Genomic DNA, 8,541 nt, shown 5'->3' with positions numbered 1-8,541 from the left:
ATACACTGCAAACACTCTGAATTAAGCCTGTCTGAGATGTCAGCTTTGAAACGAGTTAATGATTAAACTGACATTGGTGATGCATTGCTTGATTTACTTGATGTTCCAAAAACACCAACCGTGCGCCATGAAGAACAAACATTCAGCATTTATATGTAATGTTTTCCGTTTTTTTAGTCCTAACCAGGGGACGGCGGGGGACAGTATTTGTCCATCCAGTTTTTGTTGTTTTAGATGAAAGAAGAGAATAAAGAGGACATTCTGCACCTGGTTTTACACGCAACAACTCCCAGGTCTTTTTGGTATGTTGAAACAAAACAAAGGGAAAAAGAGTAGTTAGGTTAATTCAATGTATGTTATGAGCAGGCATTAAATTAGCTTAGTAAATACACTTCTTCGTAATAATAATTTCCAACGGTTGTGTCTCAGTGGCCACAGTTGTTTTGTGTCGTCACTTCTTTCAAACTAAAGAACATAAATGTGTTATTGGAGCCAAAAACATATAAAACCCCTTATTATTTTGAGTCATGACAAATGGCTGTTTAAAACCGTTAGTAAAAGATTTTGTGAGTCACCGACACCACGAGAGGTCCGTGAGCCTGCGGGCTGAGCGGGTCAGGTGCTTTTTGTGTTAAGATGCAAGAATGGAATTGGAGGTGCAATGGTGCGCACACACACACTCACAAATGCACGCACACACTCTTCTCCTGGCAAAGGTAATGACAAACAAACAAAATGTTACAACGCAGGATCCATTTGCAGAAGTCTTTAGTGTCAACAGCTCTTCAAACAGCAAAGGGCAGCTGCGTGGGTGGGGCGGCGGGGGGGGCGGCGGGGGTCCTGCTAAACTAATATTGTAATGTTCTTGAACTGCTGGAACCACCATGAAAACAATGATGCAATGAGTCAAAAGTCACTCAACAGATTGCACTTGGTTTCAAAGTGATTTGCAAAGAACTCAACGTTTCAAGTTATACAATTTTAGATTAGAAGTGTGAATATTCATGAATCCCAAATAAATCCTTTTTTTCATAGATTTTATAGTGTACTATTTATTTCAAGTCAGAAAGCGGAGTTTGATCTTCCAAGCTGTGAGTGATAACTAATTGCACATCTCTTCAGTTTGAAGCATTTGCAGACTCAATGATCCACGCAAGTCCTCCACTAAGGTCACATATAGATCGCAGTCCTAAAATGTTATCAGTGAACAAAAGCTTCAATCCAGGAGAAGTAAAGGGAACCAAGTTATGGACCAATAGCATAAACGCCCACTCTGGAAACGGAAATTCCAGGTCCAAAAGGAGGACTCTGTGCTTTTCAAAATTGTGAAACCAGTTTTTCCTGAAACCACTATAAAACCAGCCTCTGTGTCTTCACCTGCCACCTTCTCTGTTCAACGCTGACTGCGACCCTCAAAGAAAATGCTTCTTGCTTTGTGCGCCATCCCTCTCCTCTGCCTGATGCCTGCGAGCCGGGCGGCTCCTCCGGCCTGCGAGGACTCGGCCTGGCTTGCGGACCGGCTGGATCCGAGCCACCTGGTGGGAAGGTGGGCCATGGTTGCAGGGAGTCTGAGCCACCTCCCGCTCCTGGAGCGATTCAAACAGAGAGACAGCGCCTACGTGAACTTCTCCGACAGCACCAGCGAGACCGCCGTCTCCTACTCTGGCAGCATCCGTCAGAACGGCACGTGCCTGTACAAGTACTTCAACATCTCCCTGGTCGGGGGCCGCTTCGCCTACGAAGGAACGCCCCCGAGCAACCTCACGACGAGCTTTGTCCGCGCATCCTGTCCGGACTGCATGCTGATGCACGTGGACAGGGAGTCTGGGAAGAGGCAGCATTTGTACCTGTTCAGCAGGAGGAGGCAGCTGGAGCAGGAGGAGTTGGAGAAGTTCAGGGCTCAGGTGGAGTGTCTGAACATGCTTCCGCCTGTCGTGATGGATCCTTCGAAGGAGCTTTGTCCAGAGGAGCGGACGCCAAACTGAACAGAAAAACGCGCACTGAAATCATATATAGTCGGATAATGTGGGTTTTACTGGGCTTTTAAAATTCCTTTGTCTCTTGTATGTTTCTAAATGTTCGTGCCCAACATCAACCGTATTTGACTGATGTTCTCTGTGATGTTACCAGAGGATGGAGCTGCGGCGTTGGCACCATGCTTTGCTCAAATTGGGTTCAGGTCAAAAGTCCCTTCCCTTGGTCTTGATTCAAAAAAAGAAAAAGATGCTCAAATTCATAAAGCACAAAATGGCCGATATGATTGATCTGGGTGATTGTTGTGAAAGGGTGTGCACCACTGTTGGATGGAGGGGGGGAAACATTCAGGGCATGATGAAAGGTGGAAAACATGCAAAATAAATAAAAACGTCCCTCTTGTCACGGCAACATTAGAACATCGTGTCATGACTGGAACTAATTATTCTAATTAAATTCTCTCAGTTCTGCCAGTTAAAGTCAAAGTGTGTGAACTGGAAGGCATCACGTCCTTCCCTCGGTTATTGTTACTGCGCTTTTTCTCCGATCCTCGCACAGAACAGAAACACTTTACAGAGGTTCCCCCAATCAAAATTCTTTTGTAATTCTGTCAAACAACTTCTCTTCTTGCAGTAAAATAAAAGCAGTTTTCTCACCTTTTAGCCGACAGGCATGGGTGTGAAACTTCAATTAACAAACTGCACTGTTTTCTGTTTCATTCGTCAAAAGAGAGAAGACACGCACGCTACAAACAACACAGAAAACGCCTCTGTTCTCTTCAAGTGAGCGAGCATGAGGGCGATGCTAACTCGACCTTCGAAACATAGTTACCTTTATTTTGACATTTTGCAACTTTAGAAACACCAGAAAGTGCTGCAGTATTATGTTCTGAAGGGCCTTCGCCAACTACAATAGCTTGTTAGCTTGCATGGCTATCATGAGCTTGCTAATGGTTCACTTTGCTAAAATAATGCTTTGGCTTGCTACAGTCTGATGGTTCTAACTATTGACAAGTATTTTGTGTTGATTATATACTATCTTTGTTATGTCCATACATGTGAAACCTTGATTGTTGAAATCCATTTCTACCAGTTCTCTAATACCAAAATATTTTTGTAATTTCAATCAAAGAGAAGCTAACTGGGTTAGCCGGATCATTTTCAGGATGAGGTGACGTAGATCAGGCTTTTTGGTTCCCCCGAGGCAGATTTAGCTAAATCACCATAGCAACACATCCAAAAACTTGAACCTGCAGCTGGATTAGTTCACCACCCCCGGGGCATAAGGGCAGCTCACTTCCTCATTGAAGAAGAAGCGATATCAGTTAGATTAAGGTTTTATAGCGAGACAGTTCGCCGACATCACAAAGACCCGTTATGACGTCACTGTCTCTCACACTGTCTCACATTCTGTGCATGTCTGTACAGTGTTGCGATGCCAAGAACATTTGGAAAGCAGCTGCATGTTGTGCTCTTCGTAAAGTTCTGTTGGTTTATTTGGAGCCTAATAAACTTCTGGATGTGCCACGTTCCACTGCTTCTATTGATCAAATTTCTAATTATGAGTAATAGATCTATACTGTACACATATTCACACACATCATAACTTCTAGTTCTATATGGTCATCTACACATACATATATACAGGTATAGGATATATTAGACTTGTTGCTATCTCCTTATTCTGAATGAGTTGAGATAATTATTCTCATTGGATGATGATGCATTCATGAAGCCTCCTGCCAGCAGGCACATTTAAAGAAATATAATCTGCTTGATTAGAGTGATGAGACACTCGAAGGGGGGGCAGTGTCAGTTTTTGCCACCATAATTTTATTCAATTAATTTTATTCTCATGGCAAAAAAAATTGCAACTTTGCCTCAGAGGGCTTTACGGTCTCTACACGTGTGACCCCCTCTGTGCAGAAACCCTCACATCGGCACAAACTCCCCAAACAAGGAAAAAGCATTCGATAAAGGGAAGAAACCTTTAGAGAGACATTTTACTGTTAAGAAATCCTGGTTTCGGTGATGTACTCTTCGGCCATATAGGATTATCCTGATGACTGTTTCAAACCAACGAGACTCAGGGCGGATCAGCCTTTAAGGAACCAATCCGCACATCAATCATCTCCTTAATTTGGGCTAATGGATAATGGGACATTTGATCGACTTAGTTGAACCACGTAAGAGGAACAGGGCCCAGTGTTTATATTATTGACAACATGTAGAACACAGTGAGCTATCGTTGGCTCAGGTAAAGCAGGTCAAAAGTCACATGGACTTGAAACTTTACTGCATTTCCCAATCCCGGAATCCACAGGTGCGAGGAGGACTACGCTCTCTGGGATTTTTCTGTATTATGAAACTGGATGTTTCTGTAGAAAAGTATAAAAACGTGCCATTTCATGACTACGGCACAACTGAGAGCCGACACAATACAACAACATCGCTCCCGGCGCTACAATTTGAGGCTGATAATGTTTGCCGCGCGTGCCGCCTTCGTCCTGTGCCTGGTGTCCGCGGGCGGCTCAGCTCCTCGGGGCTGTGAGGACTTGCTCCGGCCTCTTGATCAACCGGATCCCGTTCACCTGGAGGGCAGGCGGGCCATGGTGGCGGGCAGCTTGAGTTTCCCGCCATACATGGAGATTGAGACGCGGACACAGCGCCACCTCGGACTTCTCCGGCGACGCGGGTGGAAACGCCGCCCACTGGAGACGCTCCAGGCTTTTGGGCGACAGGTGCCACTACGCGTCCTACAACGTCTCCCTGCAGGGCAGCAGCTTCACCTTCGACGACGGCAACGTCACCACAACCTTCATCCGTACGTCGTGTCACGACTGCTTGCTGATGAGCTTCGACGTGGAGTCGGGGAAGCGGCGGCACTTTTATCTGTTCAGCAGGAGGAGGGAGTTGGCGCCGGAGGAGTTGGAGGAGTTCAGGGCCCAGGTGGAGTGTCTGGGCATGTCTCCACCCGCTGTGATGGATCCCACCAAGAGGCTTTGTCCACAGGAGACAGCTGGAGACAGAAGACACAGAGACAGAAGGAGCGAAGGACGTTTAAGTCATTAGTGGCGTGTTCAAATAAGACGATAGCAGTTATTTCCCAGGGACCATCATGCTTTGTACCAATCTGGAACTTTCCATAAACCGAGCATCTGAATGAGAGTGAAATAAAAAAAGTATTTGAAACTAAGTGTATTATTGGTTTATTGCAAATATTTTACTGAAAACATTGCCAAACAGTCCCCCCCCCCCCCCCCCAAAAAAAATGACGTTGTTAAAATGGTTTGCATTAACGTTGTTAATAACGCGTTTGACTGACAGCACTAATAAATACATAAGTATAACCATTTGCAAGAAAACGTCATTTTAAACCTTGCATTGGAAAGGCACATATTAGAAGATGGCAAACTAATAAATTACATTTATTTTTGTGATTTTGTGTCTGAACAACATCTTCGTCCTCATTCTATTAGTTGCAGGGGCCATAAAACGATGCAGCCGTGCTAGTGGATTCTTCTCCAGGCTCCTTCCGAGTCGCCGAGGTAGGACATGTTTGGAAGAAAACGTTGCCTCGTGTTGTCTTAATGAAGATCACCGATGGCACATTTAGATAGTGAGCTGTGGTTTCTGATGGGTTTCACATCTCACTCCGATACAATCACTCACTATTCAATTGAAATTGGAGAAAGAAAACGTGACTTAAAAGTGAGATGGAATACTAAATACTAAAACTTTCTGTCCAGTTGACATATTCAAAAGTTTCCTCCCTGCGTTTGTGTGCTGGTCACCAGGTTGACGGGCAAACGCTGCGCGTGTGGATATCATTGTCTCTTTATTTTGTGTCTTTCTCTGACTTACATGTCTCCATGACATACACAGCCCAGACCTCCAGGAGGAATTGAGCGCATAGACGGCTCATTCAAAGACCTTTAGCTAAACAGCATGTCGAAAGAGAAACATGGAAGCAACGTGCAGAGCACCGAGGGAAGAGAGAGCCGACCGGATTTAATGTTTTATTGTCAAAGCGTTCATGATGTTCCCTCCTTTCACAACCGCGATCGCGATCAACACATGAACACGTGCTCTTTGTCGTGGGTCTGCAAGGTATTAAAAACCACTATAATGACACCCCTTTTCACACTGTTGAACAGGAAGTAGGCAGGTAAAGGGGCGTCATTATAGTGGTTTTTAATACCTTGCAGGTCTCTGCTTGATGCCAGTGGGCCTTCGAGCTCCTCTGGCCCATGAGATGATCGATGGATTCTCCTCGCAGGCAGCCACCGCCGTGATGCACTCCGTCCTTCACAGGCATGTTCCAATTTGGCCGAAAAGTATCACTATTTGCCGTCCAACATCACGTCGGAAAGGCTCCAGCTTTGACTGCAAGGAGCTGAACTTGCGCTGTGACCGCGCTCCAAACGTCTTGCCTGCATACTCAGAGATCTGTGTCCAGAAGCGATACAAAGCAAGCCGTCCGTTGCAATGGTGCAGAAAACCGTGGCCGAAGAGACTCTGATTTGTGATATATATGTACACACGAGAAAAATAATTCTCACTCAGGCCTTGTGCGAATGTTTTGCAAATGATACAGAGTTAAAAATGAGGGAAATGCAATGGATAACACGCTATCCTAAAGTGCAGAGTGATTTAACACCGCCAACATGCTTGACTGGATTTATTTTGCAAAGTGTCTTAGGTCCACGTCGTCATTTGAAAGGATTCAGGAGTGCGCAAAGCTGCATGATTGGATTTGTTTTGAAAGGCAATGTTTCCCCACAGATATGATAACCATTTAAATGCATCTTTTAGAGAACAGTAAGCTCATTTTTTTTTTATAAATGAATCCAAAAGTTTATTTTGAACAATTCTGCTTGAAATGAAATGCAATTGCTTATGACTCTGTAAAACATCAATAAACCAAGAACAAACTGCGTTAGATGGGCCTCTGCCGTTCACTTTGTGCTCCAGTCACACACAGATAATGACAGTAAGACACACCTACATTTTGCTTTATCAGACGTGGCTCACCAGCAGCAATGTCATGCGTTTTCTTTGAACTATGCAACTGTTGGTGAATTTAAAACACAGTGATTCATAAAAACAAGCAGAGATTGAGTACAAATATAGGAGAAAGTACATAAAACTTGTATTTCACAATAAAATAACCAATAATGGACAGTGCCGGGAGTTTAGTGTAGTTTGGAAAACAGGGTCTTTAAATTAGCTTATTTTTATTTGTTCAAGTTGTATTATTAAAAATGGCCAACAATCGTCTCTGTCTGCCGCGCTGCCATGTCCCTCTGTCCTCTGTCCAATCCTGTTAAAACAGCTTCACGTCATCTTGAAGAACCAGGCTCGCGAAACAGATTCTTTTCCAAACACATCAATCAATACATTTATTTAATCCTTTACACGGTAATTTTACAAACCCCTCAATAGAGTCATAGCTCATCCACTATATCTTCTTCGACACAGAGGAGTACAGAAAACCCTTGAATGTTATCGAGAATACCCCTGAGTTCATTGCCTCAAGTGACAAAGATTGGGTCCTTTTTATAACTATAGATTTCGCAAATGGCTCCTATCTGAGGTATAAACTTGATAATGTTTGTTGCATGTTGTATGGCCTTTCTGTATAATTACTGAAAGATGAGTTTGATAGCCAGTTTGGAGACTGTTGACCTCATTCCACTGCAAAACACGGCTTCGTTCCCAGAAAGTATCAAAACAAATGAAACATAATCTGAAGTGGGAGAGAACCACAACACATTACAACTACTGATCATGTTTTCCTTCATTGCACAATAATTGAATCCACAGTTGGTACTGTGACCTTGTACTGTGTTGCAAGTCTGGACTTGGAAAGGCCGGCCGTACTATATATTTGGACTGCCGCCCTCATCCAGCTCCATTCTTGGCCACAGCTGAGGCCGCTGTTTTTCGAAGGTAAATCGCACAGAATCCGTCCAATCCCACCATGTTTGCCGTCTTTGCCGTCTTTCTCCTCTGCTCGATGTCCGTGGGCCTTTCGGCTCCTCCGGTCTGTGAAAAATTGGTCCACCCGTTGTCTCAAGTGGACCCCAGCCATTTCGAGGGCGGGTGGGCTTTGGTTGCGGGCAGCATCATCCACCAGCCTTCCATGGAGGGTCTGAGGCTCAGAGACAGCATCACTCTGTTCTTCTCCAACACCAGTGACGCCTCCAAAGTCTACACCCAAGTCAACCGCGTCGATGACCGCTGCGAGTACCTGCGCTACAACGTTTCGTTGGAGGGCGGCTCCTTCACCTTTGAAGTTGGCAGTCGCTTCAAACTCGACGGGGCTTTCCTCTCCACAACCTGCCCGGACTGTGCCGTGGTGCGGTGGGCTGTGCAGGCGAACAGGAGGCAGAGTACAGACTTGTACCTGCTGAGCAGGAGGAGGGAGGTGTCCCCGGAGGAGATGGAGGAGTTCAAGGCTCAGCTGAAGTGTTACGGGCTGCCCACACCTGTGGTGATGGACCCCACCAAAGAGCTCTGTCCAAAGCTGCCTGAGGGCCGGCCCACCAACAGCAGCAGCAGCAGC

At 45.2% G+C, this 8,541-nt stretch overlaps 1 long non-coding RNA gene across 1 annotated transcript; it reads left to right on the top strand.

Annotated features, from left to right (window-relative positions):
- The first annotated feature begins 2,883 nt into the window (after positions 1-2,883).
- Positions 2,884-3,505, top strand: LOC134132749 (uncharacterized). Its single transcript, XR_009956943.1, has 2 exons — positions 2,884-3,149; positions 3,188-3,505. It is a non-coding gene; the product is annotated as an uncharacterized LOC134132749 (long non-coding RNA).
- The last annotated feature ends 5,036 nt before the right edge of the window (positions 3,506-8,541 follow it).

Source organism: Pungitius pungitius, chromosome 9 (assembly GCF_949316345.1).
Source record: "Pungitius pungitius chromosome 9, fPunPun2.1, whole genome shotgun sequence".
Lineage (NCBI taxonomy): Eukaryota > Metazoa > Chordata > Actinopteri > Perciformes > Gasterosteidae > Pungitius > Pungitius pungitius.
The sequence above is the reverse complement of the archived record's forward strand: the minus strand, read 5'-3'. Positions and strand labels throughout refer to the sequence as shown.